Source organism: Macaca nemestrina, chromosome 13 (genome assembly GCF_043159975.1).
Source record: "Macaca nemestrina isolate mMacNem1 chromosome 13, mMacNem.hap1, whole genome shotgun sequence".
Lineage (NCBI taxonomy): Eukaryota > Metazoa > Chordata > Mammalia > Primates > Cercopithecidae > Macaca > Macaca nemestrina.
In genome coordinates, this window is record NC_092137.1 from 42,600,053 (window position 1) to 42,619,139 (window position 19,087).

Below are 19,087 nucleotides of genomic sequence, written 5' to 3' on the forward strand. Positions count from 1 at the left end.
TTGCAACCCAGCAAAGGGTAAGATATACCCTCCCTAACAACAAACCTATCCTTAAAAACTCAAAAATAGAATGTAGAAAGTAATAAAAGCTATAATTGATGTGTGTTAAGTTCAGAAGAAGATAAGTTTTTCTTCATCTGGGAGATGACGGAAGGCTTCTTTGAGAAAGTGGCAATTTAATTTGGCATGGAAAGACCAGCACAAGCAAAATCAGGAAAGTGCCAGATACCTGATGAAGTGAAAGCAATTACATTTAAAAAGTTAACAAAACAAAACACGGATGTGAGCAGATGCCCTACATAGATTAAACAGGTGCGCGACACTGGGCTTTAGGCTTCCCCTAAATGGAACGGCAAGTGAAGAAAACAAAAGGCACCTCGAAATATCTTACTACAAAAAATGGCCCCTCTGACTATTCCTTTGATTTTCTTAACTGATAAAAAGGTAGACATCATCTTCTAGGAACTAATTTACACAAAGAATTTCATCCAATCCCATGTATCAGTGTTCGTGTTCATTACCCTCTAATGGAGGGCTTGGGCTGCTTTTCCCTTAGCTCCGAACCCGCTCCGTGGACAAACCAGAGGTATTTCTGTGTGTGCCTTGCCTGAGGCTCTTGAGAGTCAGAGACATCATCTCTTTCTGACTGACCCAGAAATCAGGATGCGCTTCTCTCCACCAGAGCCAGGGAGTGTGTTTTCAGAAGACTGCCCTGCTGTAGGGGACATATACATACAGGCAAAGGGATCAAAAATCTGTGGTTCTGACACTCACTGCTAAAAACTTTCCAGAGATGACAGCAGCAGAAACTCAGGCCTGACATCACCTGTGGTCCCCAGCCCCACACTCTCCACTCTGGGTGGACCCCCTTAATCTTCAGGTGCCACAATCCCTTCCTGCACCTTCACCACTACCCCAGCGTACATGTATTTGCTTAAATAATGCTACAAGAAGATCAATCTCAATAATCTGTTCCTATTCCATATATGACTACCATGTGGGTTCTATTCCTTTTTTATTTAACTGGCAATTCATTAGTAAAAGAATTATGAGACTGGAAAGGATATCAAGATCTACCTCTTCAAATAAGATCATCTGACAAAAAGTGATAACAATTCTTTCATTTAAGAGTATTTTACCATTTTTGCTTCAAGATAGTTTTTATCTACAGAACAACTTGGGAAGATGAATATCAACAAATTATATTTTTAATTTTTTGAGGTTTCAATATTTTATTCAAGTTTTATTTTAAGTGATGTTAATTACAGCACTTGAAGGGGAGGATCTAATTCCACACAATATGACTCTAAAATGTACCCATTAAACTGCTGAAAAATAAATTGAGTGGTGAGAATGCAACAGAAGTCCAATTTAGATTCTAAGTGTTGTCACCACGTGATTACAATCACACAACCTCTCCCCAGCTTATAGCTAGAGCTCCTGGAAGCTATTTCATACTCTGGTGCAAGGGCAAAAAAGCACAACACAAGAAGGAATTCAGTACTGAATTACTGGCTTCATCAGATCCACCCTCTCCACCCCAAAATGGTACAACAGAAGCAGCTGTCATGCCCTGCAGACCTTTTGGTATAAGAGAGGTGATGAAGGACTGGGATGGAAACAGGTCATGAAGATCTGTCTAAAAAGGTCCCTTAACCGGGTGCGGTGGCTCACGCCTGTAATCCCAGCACTTTGGATCACTTGAGGTCAGGAGTTGGAGAATAGCCTGGTCAACATGTTTAAACCCCGTCTCTACTAAAAATACAAAAATTAGCAGGGCATGGTGGCATATGCCTGTAATCCTAGCTACTGGAGAGGCTGAGGCACAAGAATCACTTGAACCCAGGAGGCGGAGGTTGCAGTGAGTTGAGAGCACAGCACTGCACTCCAGCCTGGGTGACAGAGTGAGACTCTGTCTCAAAAATAAATAAATAAATAAAATAAAATAAAAAAGTCTTCGTCAGGTGAATTTGTACACACCATGATGCAATGAGCCTCTCATCTACTGGGGTTAGGAAACCAAGGTTCAATTATCAGAAAGTTACAGTTTCATTCATTTATTCAATACAAATTTACAAAGTGCCTATACATAATCAGCTTCCACTTGCAGCCATTTCTAGATTTTTTTAAAACCTGGCATCTCTACAAGGGCTACCAAATTCCCCCCAAGTCTACAGCTAAAAGGACTTTTTTTGGAATTGGGTTTCTTCTGTATCTCTGAAAAGGTAGCACTCTTTTTGAATCATCTTTAACCTGGAGGTCTAGCATGAAATTTAGCAGTACTTGCATCTCAGATATATGTTAAAAGATACATTAAATTCTGAAGGTAGCTATACTGCAAACTAGTTAAAATTAAACAACTGTACAGTATTCATTTGTGCTTGAAATTCTAGTCCTAAACCAAGCTCATGGCCACCAGCATGGACGTTCTTGCCATCCAGTTGAGCTGACAGCATCAGCTTCATACTTGGCTTTATGATCTGAGTCTATCCTAAACCTGTCAGGCTAGGGTTGTACACTTTAGCCAAGAAGCAGGCATCAGGGTCCATCTGATACTTGCCTGCTGTTCTGAAGTGAGTGTTACTGTTTCCTGATGTCCAGGCAAGCTTAACCGTAGTCTCCAACTTCTTATTCACCTCTGGGAAATAGAGGTGCCAAAATCTGCCCTGTCATTCACATAAGTATGAAGCTGGAATTCATCAGTCTTGTAGCCAAGAGTAAAGTTCCTCTGGGTCTCTTAAAACTCTGCAGTCTCAAAATTCATCCAGTAGCCAGCCAGTCAGCCCTCATAACCCAGCACTAGAGCACCCCAGATTGAAGGTCCAGCGATGTCAAAATCCACAGTGCAACCCAGGTTGATATGCTCCTGCCTATAGCGGGTTTCGATTTTAGCATTTTTCTCCCCCCAGCATTAGGTGAGAAGTGATGAATCGAAGGTCAGCTTCAGTCCACATGCAAGCTGATCCTCCATGCAATCTCGGTGCCCAGTGTGTGGTGTTTCATTTCTCCATAATCGTCAGGTCATATCTGGTCCATCTGTACTTGGATCACAGGCTGCCAGTCACCTTGGTGGCCTCAGTGTTGGGCTGAGCCTGAGTTTGTAAATTCCAATCCATTCTCAGATTTTGTTTTCAAATCAAGTTTTATTAAGCCAAATCCATAGCCCTTGGTGAACACATCCCTGGCAGATTTGCCAAGTTCAGCGTACGTGGGAGGCATAACCATCTTCTGCTCAGAGGCGGTGGCAGCGGGCTCAGTGGTGGCGGCGGGCTCGGTGGTGGCTGCAGCGGGGGCTGCCTCAACAAATGACATTTTTGAAAAGTAAAGTAGTTCATGCTGATATCATTATTTGCTATTTCCTAACCACAGGTAAGTAATTTGTCCAGTGCTCAACTCAGATTATTTTTACTTAACTAGGTACTCACTGCAAACATCAGGACAATGATACTTCTACGCTCAAAAAGTTTCCAATATGTACATTAAAACAAGTTGCCCAGGTTGGTCTAGAACTGCTGGCCTCAAGTGATCCACCTGCCTTGGCCTCCCAAAGTGCTCGGATTACAGACCATGAGCCACTGAGCCCAGCCAAAACAAAAGATTTAATCAAAGCAGGGATATTTCAAAGTATCTAGCCTATAAGGTCTTCCTGAAACAATAAGCTAAGTGTTTTAATCTACAGCCATGAATACAAAAACATTCGCAGTACTAAAAGCAGCAATACTCAAATAATCCGAGTACTGAGGTATTGCTGACTCCTAACTCTCCACAGATAAGAGCTAAAATTCATGAGTTATCATCCAAGGCTTCAGATCTGCCACTCTCCGCCTTGTACCATCTGCTCCAACTAATGGAAACTAACACAGTCCCCAGTCTTCTCACGCCTCTTGCCTTTGCACATCTACCCTCCCTTCTTGGCCAACATCAACCAGGCTTTCAAGTCTGAGCTCAAGCATCACCACCCCAGGGAATCCTTATCTTAGGTCCACTAGCATGGCTGAGTTTCTCCCTGGTGTTCCTACAGCAGCCAGTGCTTATCTCTAGCAGTGCACATAGCACATCATGTAGTGGTTGTACATTTAGCTGTCTGTCTCTCCAGCTAGGAAGCAAGTGGGGCTGTGTGTCTTTAAAAAAACAAAAACAAAACAAAACAACAACAAAACACTATATTGCCTAATCATGGCACTTAAGAGGTACTCAGAAAATATGCTGTTGGACTAAATTAATGGTACAATAAATTTTATCGTTAGAGAGTTCAACTGTTTTATCAGTCTAATGGAATATTTAGGACAAAATGATATATTTGGTGTATTGATTTAAAAAATAACAATTAGAGATAACGCATTACTATCCTTACTTCATACCACACACAAAAATTAATGAGAATGAGTGTAGTACTAAATGTAAAAGTGAAAACTTTAAGATTTTATTTTTTTAAGAGTATTTAATTTCTTTCCTTTTTCCTTCCTTCCCTCCTTCCTTCCTTTCTTCCTTCCTTTCTTCGTTCCTTCCTTCCTTCTTTCTTTCTTTCTTTTTTTTGAAACAGGGTTTGGCTCTGTTGCTCAGGCTGGAGTGCAGTGGCACGATCACGGCTCACTGCAGCCTCTACCTCCCAGGCTCAGGTGATCCTCCCACCTCAGTCTCCCAAGTAGCTGGGAATACAGGTGTGCACCACCACACCCAATTAGTTTTTGTATTTTTAGTGGAGATGGGATTTCGCCATGTTGCCTAGGGTGGTCTTGAACTCCTGGGCTTAGGTGATCCACCCACCTCAGCCTCCCAAAGTGCTGGGATTACAGGAGTGAGCCATTGTGCTCAACCTATAAAGATTTTAGAAGAAAACATAGGAGTAATGTTTGTGACTAAGAAAGTAGGCAAACTTTTTTATATACAGCACAAAAAGTAGTAATCATGAAGGAAAATATTGGTAAATTAGACTTCACCAAAATTTAAAACTTTAGTATAGTAAAAGACACCACTAAGAAAATGAACAGGCAAACCAGAAATTAGAGGAAAATATTCACAACATATTTATCTGACAAAGGACTAGTATCCAGATTGTACAAAGAACTCCTAAAACTCAATAGCAAAAATAACCCATTTTTTAAAAAAATAGGCTATGTGGACAAACATTTCACATAATAAATTATGTAAAAAGCCAATAAGCTAATGAAAACGATGATCAACTCTTTGCCATCAGAGAAATTAAAACCACAATGAGATATTACTACACTCCAGACAGAATAACTAAAATTTGCAAAGCCAGTAACACCGAGTTTGCGAAGTAACTGAAACCGTATATAGTCATACACCACATAAAGACATTTCTGTCAACAATGGATCGTATGTATGACAGTAGTTCCATGAGATTATAATACTGCATTTTTACTATACCTTTTCTCTGTTTAGGTATGTTTAAATACACAAATAGGCCAGGCACAATGGCTCACATCTGTAATCCCAACACCTTGGGAGGCCGAGATAGGCAGATCATCTGAGGTCAGGAGTTCGAGACCAGCCTGGTCAACATGGTGAAACCCTGTCTCTAACAAAAATACAAAAATTAGTCAGGCGTGGTGGTGCCTGCCTGTAATCCCAGCTACTCGGGAAGCTGAGGCAGAAGAATCATTTGAAATCAGGAGGCAAAGGTTGCAGTAAGCCAAGATCGTGTGTCACTGCACTCCAGCCTCAGTGACAGAGACTCTGTTTCAAAAAAAAAAAAGAAATACAATACACAAGTATTTACCACTGTGTTATAACTGCCTACAGTATTCAGTAGATTCTGCATAAGTGCGTGGCCTAGGAGCAACAGGCTACACCATACAACCTAAGTGGTGAGGTATATAGCAGGCAGTACCATCTAGGTTTGTGTGAGGATGCTCTACGATGTTCACAGAGCAAGGAAATCTCCTAAGCATCTCCCGACGTTACGCGCCTGTATACTCTTGGTGGGAGTACAGAATGGTAGATTGGTACAAAAGTTAATTGTGGTTTTTGCCATGAGGATTAGTAGCAAAAACCGCAAATACTTTTCCCTTTTTTTCTGAGGCGGAGTCTCACTCTGTCACCCAGGCTGGAGTGCAGTGGTGCGATCTCTGCTCACTGCAACCTCCGCCACCTGGGTTCAAGTGATTCTCCTGCCTCAGCCTCCCTAGTAGCTGGGATTACAGGCACCCACCACCACGTCTGGCTAATTTTTGTATTTTTAGTAGAGACAGAGTTTCAACATGTTGGCCGGGCTGGTCTCCAACTCCTGACCTCAGGTGATCCGCCTGCCTCGGCCTCCTAAGGTGCTGAGATTACAGGCATAAGCCACTGCGCCCAGCCAAAAACAGACCTTTTATAAAAACATAAAAATACATTAAACCACTCTGTGAAGATAAATGCGAAAATTTAGGTGAAATGGAAAATTTCCCAGAAAAATGAATCAGACCAAAATTTGCAGTTTTTGAATAACTGGAAAAACTGAATGGTCCTAAAATCATGAAAAAAAATGAATCTACACTTTGACATCTATTCACCAAAAGATGCACACCAGGTCCAGATGATTTTACAGGCAAGTTCTATCAAATACCAAGCATGCATAACCCCTATTTTATATAACACTATCCCAAATAATTAAAAAAGCAGTCACCAGCTCATTTTAAAAAGTCAGTGAAAGGCCAGGCACAGCAGCTCACACCTGTAATCCCAGCACTTTGGGAGGCCAAGGTGGGCGGATAACTTGAGGTCAGGAGTGCAAGACCAGCCTGGCCAACATGGTGAAAACCAGTCTCTACTAAAAATACAAAAATGAGCCAGGCATGGTGGCGCATGCCTGTAATCCCAGCTACTCGGGAGGCTAAGGCAGAAGAATTACTTGAATCCAGGAGGTGGAGGTTACAGTGAGCTGAAATCGTACCACTGCACTCCAGCCTGGGTGACAGAGTGAGACTCTGTCTCAAAAAAAAAAAAAAAAGTTAGCGAAATCATGGCCAGGTGTGATGGCTGTAATCTCAGCACTTTGGGAGGCCAAGGCAGGCAGACTGCTTGAGCCCAGGAGTTCAAGACCAGCCTGGACAACATAGCTAAACTCTTGTCTCTTCAAAAAATATAAAAATTAGCCAGGCATGGTAGCATGCACCTGTAGTCCTAGCTACTGGGGAGCTAAGGTGGGAGGATCACCTGAGCCTAGAGAGGTTGATGCTGCAGTGAGCCATTATCATGCCACTGCACACCAGCCTGGGTGACAGAATGAGACCCTGTCTCAAAAAATAAATAAATAAATAAATAAGTTACTGAAATCTTGATACCAAACCCAAACAGTATAAGAGAGAAAAACTGTAGGCCAATCTCACTTAGAAACACAGATGCAAAAATTCTACATAAATTAGCAAATGTGATCCAAAAATGCATTTTAAAATAAAAATAAAAAGACAAGAATGCCAGCTGTCACCATTTCTCATCAGTACAACTCTAGAGGGTTTAACCACTGCAGCAAGACAAAAGTATTATAAAGGTTGCAAAGACCGTCTTTATTTCCAGATAGTATCACTGTTTACATTACAACAAAAACAGACCCTTTGAATTATTAGAATAAATGAAAAGTATAGGTGCTCTTTGACATACAATGAAGTTAAATTCCAATAAACTCATCATAAAATCAAAAAATCTTAAATTGAACCATCATAAATTAGGAACAGTCTATACTGCTACAAGATGAAGGTACAAAATCAACTATACAGCTATATCAGCAAAAGGCAGAAATTGTAATTTTTATAAAGGATATAATTAGCAATAGCAACACAAGTTATAAGGCACCTAGATATAAATCTAACAAAAGATATAAGATAATTTTTAGATGAAAATAATAAAACTTTATTGAAAGACATTAAAGAATAGTAGAGTAAGTGGAATTATATACTATGTTCATGGATAATAAAACTAAATAATGTAAAAATGCCAACTCTCAGGCTGGGCACAGTGTCTCACGCCTGTAATATCAGCACTTTGGGAGGCTGAGGTGGGTGGATCACGAGGTCAGGAGTTCAAGACCAACCTGGCCAAGATGGTGAAACCCCGTCTCTACTAAAAATACAAAAAAAAAAAAAAAAAAGCTGGGCGTGGTAGCAGATGCCTGTAATCTCAACTACTTGGGAGGCTGAGGCAGAGAATTGCTTGAACCTGGGAGGTGGAGGTTTCAGTGAGCCAACATTGTGCCACTGCACTACAGCCTGGGCGACAGAGCGAGACCCATCTCAAAAAAACAAAAAAGCCAACTCTCCAAATTAATCCATAAATTTAATGCAAAAAATTTTAGTGTAATGTGATCAAAATTCCCAAGAAGGGTTTTCATGGAAATTAATAAGCTGATTTTATTTCAGTAATTAAGACAGTATAGTGTTGATGCTGGAATTAATAAGATGGTGGGCTGGGCCCGGTGGCTCACACCTGTAATCCCAGCACCCTGGCAAGCCGAGCCGGCTGGATCACCTGAGGTCAGGAGTTGGAGACCAGCCTGACCAACATGGGGAAACCCCGTCTCTACTAAAAATACAAAAATTAGCCAGGCGTGGTGGTGCGCACCTGTAATCCCACTCACTCAGGAGGCTGAGGCAGAAGAATCACTTGAACCCAGGAGGCAGAGGTTGCAGTGAGCCAAGATCGCGCCATTGCACTCCAGCCTGGGTAACAAAGCAAGACTCTGTCTCAAAAAAAAAAAAAAAAAAAAAAAAAAAACAGGATAGTGGACCTAGAAGTAGATCCGCATGCCCAAAGAAACAAGATATATGGTAAATGAGGCTCTTCAGATTAGTGAAGTACATACTGGACTATTCTATAGTGCTGAGGAAAGTGTTATCCACATGAATAAAATTAAATTCCTCACATAATAATTATAGGTGGACTAAAGACTCAATTTGAAATGTAAAAGTTAATTATTTATAAATATATTTAAAACTTTAAAGAAAACATGAAAGAATCTTTATGATCTTGGAGACAATATCGGATGTTTTCTCAGATAAGTTAAAAATCACACCAATCATAAAGAAAACAATTGATAAATTTGTCTGTTAAAATGTACAGCTTCTTCCTTTAGCTGCCTGACTGCTGCCATCATGGGTCGCATGCATGCTCCCAGGAAGGGCCTGTCCCAGTTGGCTCTGCCCTATCTCTGCAGCATCACCACTTGGCTAAAGCTGACATGTGATGAAATGAAGGAGACTTACAAACTGGCCAACAAGGCCTGACTCCTTCACAAATCAGTGTGATCCGGAGGGACTCACATGGTGTCGCACAAGTACGTTTTGTGACAGGCAATAAAATCTTAAGAATTCTTAAGTCCAAAGGACTTGTTCCTCATCTCCCTGAAGATCTCTACCATTTAATTAAGAAAGCAGTCACTGTTCAAAAGCATCTTGAGAGGAACAGAAAGGATAAGGATGCTAAATTCTGATTCTGAGTTTGATTCACCATTTGGCTTGATATTATAAGACAAAGCGAGTCCTCCCTCCCAATTGGAAATATGAGTCATCTACAGCCTCTGTCCTCATCGCATAAATTTGTCTATGTACTCAAGCAATAAAATAACTGTTTAAATTTTTTTAAAATGTACAGATTCTATAAGCCTCAAAACACCATAAACAAAGTAAAAATACCAGCCACAGTCAGAAAGATACTTGCAGTCAGGCATGGTAGCTCATGCCTGTAATCCAGACACTTCGAGGTCAGTACAGGAGGACTACAGGAGTTCGAGACCAGCCTGGGCAACACAGTAAGACCCTGTTTCTACAGATATTTTAAAATAAATAAATAAAAGAAGATATCTGCAATGTACAATCAGTACCTAGGATGTATAATCAACCATTAAGAAAAAGGAAAGTCAGGATCAGGCGCGGTGGCTCACAACTGTAATCCCAGCACTTTGGGAGGCTGAGGCAGGCAGATGGCTTGAGCCCAGGAGTTTGAAACCAGCCTGGGCAACATAGTGGGACCCTGTCTCTACAAAAAAAAATACAAAAATTAGCCAGGCGTGGTTGCGTATGTCTGTAGTCCCAGGTACTCAGGAGGCTGACGTGGGAGGCCGAGGCTGCAGTGAGCCATGGTCACATCACTGCACTCCAGCCTGGGCAACAGAACAAGACCTTGTCTCAAAACAAAAAAAAAAAAAGTGGGAGGGGGCCAGGTAGGGTGGCTCTCACACCTGTAATCCCAGCGCTTTGGGAGGCAAAAGTGAAGGATCGCTTGAGGATCGAGACCAGCCTGGGCAACACAGTGAGATCCTAACTCTACAAAAAATGTTTAAATTAGCCAGGAGTGGTGGTAAATGCCTGTAGCACCAGCTACTTGGAAAGCTGAGGCTAGAGGATCACTTGAGCCCAGGGCTTCAAGGCTGCAATGAGCTATGATCGTGCCACTGCACTTCAGTCTGGGCAACAGAGTGAGACTGTCTCAAAAAAATGTATATATATATATATATACGTATATATATATACACACACAAACACATTAACACACAAATTTGGACACAAATGTTTATAGCAGTCATAATAATCAAAAAGTAAAAACAATACAAATATTCAACTGATGAATGGGTAAACAAAATGTTGTATAACCATATAATAAATTATTATCCATTCATAAAATGAATGAAATACCACATGGATGAATCTTGATAATAAACTAAGTGAAAGTAGCCAGACACAAAAGGATCCATGTTGTATAACTGTATTCATATGAAATGTCCAGAATAGGCAAAGCCATGGAGATAGAGAGCAGATGGTTGTCAGGGTATGCGAGGAGGGGGAACAGGGTATGACTACTAACAAGTAGGTTTCTTTTTGGGGTGATGAAAATGTTCTGGAATACTGATGATAGTTGTACAATGTAGTGCAATCATAAAAGCCACCAAATTGCATACTTGAAATGGTAAATTTTGTTATGTGAATTATATCTCGAATTTTAAAAAAGGAATAGACAATACAAACAACATGCAGACAAATGTTTTTAAACATTATGTTGATCAAATGAAGCCAGACATGAGGCTGGGTGCAGTGGCTCATGCCTGTAATCCTAGCACTTTGGGAGACTGAGGTGGGTGAATTGCTTTAGTCCAGGAGGTTGAGACTGCAGTAAGCCATGACTGCACCACTGCACTCCAGCCTAAGTGACACAGCAAGACCCTGTATCTCAAAAAAAAAAAAAAAAAAGAAAAAAGAAAAAAGCAAGATAGATTTCATATCTACCAGATTAGCAAAGTGTTAAAGTCTGACGACATGTAGAAATGGCAAGGATATTGAGCAACAGGACTTCTACTCACTACTGTTAAGAATATAATTCAGTAGAACTACTCTGGAGAGCTATTTAGCAACATCGAGGAGAGATGTGCATACTTTTCAATACAGCAACTCTAATCCTAGGTAGATGCATTAAAGAAAGTCTCCTACATGTGCACTGAGACACGAACAAAACTATCCATTGCAGCACTACAGTAATAGCAAAATTTCTATGAACAAAAGAACAAATAAATCAATGCCTACTACATTACAGTTAAAATGCAAGGGCTACAGCCATAGAAATCAAACATGAACATGAAGTTGAACTAAAAAGGCAAGCTGCGGACTCCATTGATTACACCATTTATAAAAACAGTTTATGTAAAACAATGCTATATTTTGAGTACATAATCATATATTAAATGTATTTTTAAGTATATGGGAATAACATCAAAGTCAGGAGAGTGCCACTTTCTGTGGAAAATGAAGGGATTTCACTGGGAAAGAGGTACTCAGTACCCTGAGTACCAGGAGTCCTTTTGAGACAAGGACTCATGCTGTCGCCCAGGCTGGAGTGCACTGGCACGATCTCGGCCTACTGCAACCTCTGCCTCTTGGGTTCCCGCGATTCTCCCACCTCAGCCTCCCCAGTAGCTGGGACTACAGGCATGTGCCAAAACGCCCAGCTAATTTTTGTATTTTTTGGTAAAGACAGAGTTTTACCATGTTGCCCAGGCTGGTCTCAAACTATTGACCTCAGGTGATCCACCCGCCTCGGCCTCCCAAAGTGCTGGGATTACAGACTCAAAGATATTTTTTGAGACGGAGTCTTGCTCTGTCGCCGAGGATGGAGTGGAGTGGCGCAATCTCGGCTCACTGCAAGCTTCGCTTCCTGGGTTCACTCCATTCTCCTGCCTCAGCCTCCCGAGTAGCTGGGACTACAGGCGCCCACCACTACGCCTAGCTAATTTTTTTGTATTTTTTAGTAGAGACGGGGTTTCACCGTGTTAGCCAGGATGGTCTCCATCTCCTGACCTCTTGATCTGCCCACCTCGGCCTCCCAAAGTGCTTGATTACAGGTGTGAGCCACCACGCCCGGCCCTCAGTGATATTTGTAATGTTCTGTTTCTTGAATTGGGTAGTGGGTAAACAGGTGTTCATTGTGTTATCATCTATTGTTTTTTATATGCCTGAAAGACTTTATAATGACTTTTATGTGTAATTTCCTCTTCTACCTTTGTAAAGCATGTGTTGGGTTTTTTTTGTTTTTTTTGTTGTTGTTGTTGTTTTGAGACAGAGTCTTACTCTGTGTCTCACTCTGTCTCCCAGGCTGGAGTTCAATGGCGCGACTTCAGCTCACCGCAACCCCGGCCTCCCAGGTTCAAGTGATTCTCCTGCCTCAGCCTCTTGAGTAGCTGGGACTACAGGCACGCACCACCATGCCTGACTAATTTTTGTATTTTTAGTAAAGATAGGTTTTCACCATGTTGGCCAGGCTGGTCTCTAACTCCTGACCTCAAGTGATCTGCCTGCCTCAGCCTCCCAAAGTGCTGGGATTACAGGAGTAAGCCAGCATGCCTGGCTATAAAGCATATGTTTCCTTTATTTCACAGATTGATTTGTTCTGCTTCTTAGGTTTTTGATAGATGTAGTCAAGAAAAACACATTTTGATTGGCACAAGGAATTCAGTTTTTAAATGTTTAAATTTTGCTTTATTTTCAACACTTATACTAGAAAAAAAATCTTCAGAGCATTTGCTGTAATGGCTTAGCACCAACATTTAAATAAATTATTCAGGTTAGGCCAGGCGCGGTGGCTCATACCTGTAATCCCACCACTTTGGCAGGCAGAGGCGGCTGGATCACTTGAGGTCAGGAGTTCGAGACCAGTCTAGCCAACATGGTGAAATCCCATCTCTACTAAAAATACAAAAATTAGCTGGGTGTGGTGGCACACACCTGCAGTCCCAGCTATTTGGGAGGCTGAGAAAGGAGAATCACTTGAACCCGGGAGGCAGAGGTTGCAGTGAGCCAAGATCGCACCACTGTACTCCAGCCTGGGGGACAGAGCAAGACTCTGTCTGAAAAAAAAAAAAAATTATACAGGTTGATTGAGGAATAGGGACAATTTGTTTTAAAAGACCACTGTATATTGTACTGTCAGTTAATAAAACTTAATTTTTATCTTTCTAAGGGCTGAAAAAGTATGCTTTTTCACTTACTTGGTTCCAAAATGACATATATAACAATAAATATCAATTGAAGCCAATTTGGCCCTTAATTTGATGCTTGAGATGTGACTCAAAGTTCCCCATACATCATTACAAAGATGGAGCTGCTGCTGCACAAAAAGAAATGGAGTTTCTGGGCTGGGCGTGGTGGCTCATGCCTGTAATCCCAGCACTTTGGGAGGCCGACGTGGGTGGATCATGTGGTCGGGAGTTTGAGACCAGCCTGGCCAACATAGTGAAACTCCATCTCTACTAAAAATACAAAGATTAGCTGCGTGTGGAGACCCATGCCTGTAATCCAGATACTTGGGAGGCTGAGGCAGGAGAATCGCTTAAACCCGGGAGGTGGAGGTTGCAGTGAGTTGAGATCATGCCATTGCACTCCAGCCTGGGCGACAGGGCAAGACTCCATCTCAAAAAAAAAAAGAAGAAATGGAGTTTCTGCTGGGCATGTTGGCTCACACCTGTAATCCCAGCACTTTGGGAGGCCAAGATTGGTGGATGACCAGAGATCAGAAGCTCAAGACCAGCCTGACCAACAGGACAAAATCCCATCTCTACTAAAAATACAAAAAAAAAAAAAAAAATTAGCCAGGCATGGTGGCGTGCACCTGTAATCCCAGCTACTTGGGAGGCTAAGGCAGGAGAATCACATAAACCCTGAAGGCAGAGATTGCAGCGAGCCAAGATCGCACCATTACATTCCAGCCTGGGCAACAAGAGCGAAATTCTGTCTGGAAAAAAAAAAAAGGCTGGGTGCAGTGGCTCACACCTGTAATCCTAGCACTTTGCAGAGCCAAAGTGGGCGGATCATGAGGTCAGAAGTTAGAGACGAGCCTGGCCAATATAGTGAAACGCTGTCTCTACTGAAAATACAAAAATTAGCTGGGCATGGTGGTGCACACCTGTAGTCCCAGCTACTCAGGAGGCTGAGGCAGGAGAATCGCTTCAACCCAGAAGGCAGAGGTTGCAATGAACCAAGATCACACCACTGCACTCCAGCCTGGTCGACCGAGCGACACTCCATCTAAAAAAAAAAAACGAAAAAGAAAAAAAGAAATGGAGTTTCCGCCAAACACACAAGCTCTGTGATCTGACCTGGGCCAATTCCCCTTGGCCACATTAAGTCAGTCACTGGACTTCTCTATCACCTTGCCTGTAACCTAAGATACTAATAACCTAAGAGGGTTTTGTATGAATCAGGCAGTTTATGTCACTGGTGTGCATGAGTGAGGAGTGCCAAAATATTTATTTTACCTACTCCCATCTAACACACATAAGGAACTGTGCACAACACAAAGGTGCTCACGAGATGGCATGCAGACTGTGGTCTTACTGTTTCAGAGAGTTTCATTTAAATGGAAAAAAATGGAGGTGTTTCCATTTTTCTTCCAAATGCATTATGACATCATATTATGCAAACATATCCTTAGGGATCACAAATAATGACTCATAATAAGTAAACAAATAAAGGGGTGGATAAAATTCTGCCATGCAGTCTCTTATAAGAATAATTTTATAAAAGTCAAAATCTTAATGCTGGCTGGGCACAGTGGCTCACGCCTGTAATCCCAGCACTTTGGGAGGCTGAGGTGGGTGGATCACTTGAGGTCAGGACTTTGAGACCACTCTGGCTAATGTGGCAAAACCTTGTCTCTATTAAAAATACAAAAATTAGCCAGGTGTGGTGGCACGCACCTGTAGTCCCAGCTACTCCAGAGGCTGAGACACAAGAATCGCTTGAACCCAGGAGGTGGAGGTAGAAGTGAGCCAAGACTGCGCCACTGCACTCCAGCCTGGGCGACAAAGCAAGACCCTGTCTCAAAAAAAAAAAAAAAAAAGCTTAATGTTATCCCCAGGCTTTTCAATATTATGATCTAGGGTTTTTTTTGTTTTGTTTTTTTTTGGGTTTTTTTTTTTGAGACGGAGTCTCGCTCTGTCGCCCAGGCTGGAGCGCAGTGTCCGGATCTCAGCTCACTGCAAGCTCCGCCTTCCGGGTTTACGCCATTCTCCTGCCTCAGCCTCCCGAGTAGCTGGGACTACAGGCGCCCGCCACCTCGCCCAGCTAGTTTTTTGTATTTTTTTTAGCAGAGATGGGGTTTCACCGTGTTAGCCAGCATGGTCTCGATCTCCTGACCTCGTGATCCGCCCGTCTCGGCCTCCCAAAGTGCTGGGATTACAGGCTTGAGCCACCGCGCCCGGCCTATGATCTAGGGTTTAAATGCTTCCTTGGTATACTGTCCCCACCTATAAAAACTAGAGTTACTTAACATGTCAATTGGGGAGCTGCTGTCCAACCTGATGCCCCCTTGCTGACCATCCTTATCTTCTGACTCTTGGTGACACTATTTTGACTTAGTGACCTATAGTAGTGGGATCCCACAGCCCTTTAGTGTGCTATGCCAGGGCTATAGCACACTAAAGGTACAGTGGTCTCCAAACTTTCTGCTGATCCCTGAAAGGAATTCAGAAAAACTATGTATCCTGTACATTTTTATTCTGTATAGTTGCAAAGGATGCAAATTCTGACAAATGCAACATTTAAAAAATCAAACTGCAGCTGGGTGCAGTGGCTCATGCCTGTAATCTCAGGACTTTGGAAGGCCGAGGCAGGAGGATCATGAGGTCAGGAGATCAAGACCATCCTGGCTAACACCATGAAACCCCATCTCTACTAAAAATACAAAAAATTAGCCGGGCATGGTGGTGGGCACCTGTAGTCCTAGCTACTTGGGAGGCTGAGACAGGAGAATGGCATGAATCTGGGAGGCGGAGCTTGCAGTGAGCCAAGATCGCGCCACTGCACTCCAGCCTGGGCAACAGAGCAAGACTCCGTCTCAAAAAATAAACAAATAAATAAATAAAACTTGCTGGGTGCGGTGGCTCATGCCTGTAATCCCAGCACTTTGGGAGGCCGAGGAGAGCAGATCATGAGGTCAGGAATTCGAGACCAGCCTGGCCAATATGGTGAAACCCCATCTCTGCTAAAAATACAAAAATTAGTCAGGTGTAGTGGCATGCACCTGTAATCCCAGCTACTGGGGAGGCTGAGGCAGGAGAATTGCTTGAACCCAGGAGGCAGAGATTGCAGTAAGCCGAGATTGTGCCATTGCACTCCAGCTCTGGGCAACAGAGCAAGACTTCATCTCGGGGGGGAAAAAAAACTGTTTGGCCAGGCATGGTGGCTCATGCCTGTAATCCCAGTACTCTGGGAGGCTGAGGTGGGCAAATCACCTGAGATCAGGAGTTCGAGACCAGCCTGGCCAACGTGGTGAAACCCGTCTCTACTAAAAATACAAAAATTAGCTGGGTGTTGTGGTGCATGCCTGTAATCCCAGCTACTCGGGAGGCTGAGGCACAAGAATCACTTGAACCCAGGAGGCAGAAGTTGCAGTGAACCAAGAGGGCGCCACTGCACTCCAGCCTAGCAACAGAGCAAGACTCCATCTCAAAAGAAAAAATAAATAAATATATTTTAAAAACTGTTTTGAATCCAAATATTATGTTTTGATATACCTACCAACTCTAATTTTTAAAAATATATACTAATCTTTAACAGAAAATTTACATTGCTACTTTTTCTCATATACTTTGTATTTCCATTCTGCTTCCCCCACTTAATTTTGCCCTGATACATTTTTTAAACATTTGTCAAATTTTATCAAATCTCACACTTAAGTTTTATACACTACATGTAATTTTCACCTAAAAATTTTTGTTGTGAAACAAAAAGAGAATAAAATATGGACAAATTAAAGAGAACACATAAAGTGGAATTCTTTTGTTCTGATGAATCCTTTGAAAGCAATAGGTTTGGGAGGAGCCAGCCTGCCTTACTCCAGTGGCAGCTGACCTAATGTACACAATTTCTGCAAACTAATCATAATTAGACCAGGCTACACAAGGGAAAGGAAGCCACCTTATTTTCTCTCTTCTCATCATTGTGTCCTTAGCACACAGTACACAGGTGTTCAGTATATTTGCTGAACAAACTTCTATAACCAAGGTTTAAAAGGACCTACTATAATATATTTTTATACTTGAAATTTTGTAAATACCCCATTACCTTTCTCTGAACAACAACAAAAAAATAGGCTTACAATTTAACTGTTTAAAATTTCCTGTGCTACCGGGTGCAGTGTAGTCCCAGCTACTTGAGAGGCTGAGGCGGGAGGATAGCTTGGGCCAGGAGTTTGGTGATGCAGTGAGTTATGATCACACCACTGTACTCCAGCCTGAGTGACAGAGCAAGCCTCTGTGTCTTTTTTTCTTTTTTTTCTTTCTTTCTTTTTTTTTTTTTTTTTTTTTGAGATGGAGTCTTGCTCTGTCACCCAGGCTGGAGGAGTGCAGTGGTGCGATCTCAGCTCACTGCAACCTCCCTCTCCCAGGTTCAAGTGATTCTCATGCCTCAGCCTCCTGGGTAGCTGGGATAAGAGGTGCACACCATTATACTTCGCTAATTTTTTCATTTTTTTGCAGACATGGGTTTTCGCCAGTTGGCCAGGCTGGTCTCGAACTCCTGGCCTCAAGTGATCTGCCCACCTCAGCCTCCCAAAGATCTGGGATTACAGACATGAGCTGCTGCGCCCAGTCTGAGACTCTGTCCCTTAAAAAAAAAAAAAATTCCTGTGGCTGTAAACTGTGTCAAATTTTTTCATTAAGTTACCACTCCAAGTATTAATAGGATGTAATTGATCAAAACATGAACATTACAAAATTCAGTATAAAATTAATAAAATAGGGTCAAGTGCACTGGCTCAGCCTATAATCCCAGCACTTAAGGAGGCCAAGGTGGGTGGATCACCTGAGGTCAGGAGTTTCTGAGACTAGCCTGACCAACATGGTGAAACCCCATCTCTACTAAAAATACAAAATTAGCCAGGTGTGGTGGCACATGCCTGTAATCCCAGCTACTTGGGAGGCTGAGGCAGAAGAATCACTTGAACCCAGGAGGTGGAGGTTGCAGTAAGCTGAGATCGTGCCATTGCATCCCAGCCTGGGCAATAAGAGTAAAACTCCGTCTCATATAATAATAATAATAAATAAAACAGTAAAATTCTATTGAAATCATTTTTAAATAAAATAAGTACAGTTTTTTTTTTAATTTGCAATTATTCATGTCTCTTCATCCATTACAAATTTTACAACCAGGCCGGGCAGTGACTCAAACCTGTTATCCCAGCACTTTCAGAAGCCAAGGTAGGACGATCGCTTGAACTCAGGAGTTCGAGACCAGCCTGGGCAACAAAGAGAAACCCAGTCTCTACAAAAAAAAAAAATACAAAAACTTAGCCAGGTACAGTGGCACAGGCCTGGAATCTCAGCTACTTGAGAGGCTGAGGTGGGAGGATTGCCTGAGACCAGGAGGTTGAGGCTGCCTTAGGCTGAGATCATAGCACTATACTCCATCCTGGATGACAGAGCGAGATCCTTCTCAATAAAAATTTAAAAAAACAAAAATTTTTGAGACAGAATCTTGCTCTGTCACCTAGGCTGGAGTGCAGTGGCACGATCTCAGCTCACTGTAACCTCTACCTCCTGGGTTCAAGAGATTCTCATGCCTAAGCCTCCCAAGTAGCTGGGGTTATAGGGGCACACACCACCATG

The 19,087-nt window shown here is 42.3% G+C and overlaps 1 protein-coding gene and 2 pseudogenes across 2 annotated transcripts in view; 1 reads left to right on the forward strand and 2 right to left on the reverse strand.

Moving 5' to 3' along the window:
- LOC105464920 (potassium voltage-gated channel modifier subfamily G member 3) overlaps positions 1–19,087 on the reverse strand; it is a 73,390-nt gene that overhangs the window by 35,511 nt on the left and 18,792 nt on the right. The gene's annotated exons all lie outside the window — the stretch shown is intronic.
- Positions 347–7,755, reverse strand: LOC139357820 (non-selective voltage-gated ion channel VDAC1-like; annotated as a pseudogene).
- LOC105464918 (small ribosomal subunit protein uS15-like) lies at positions 9,093–9,534 on the forward strand (annotated as a pseudogene).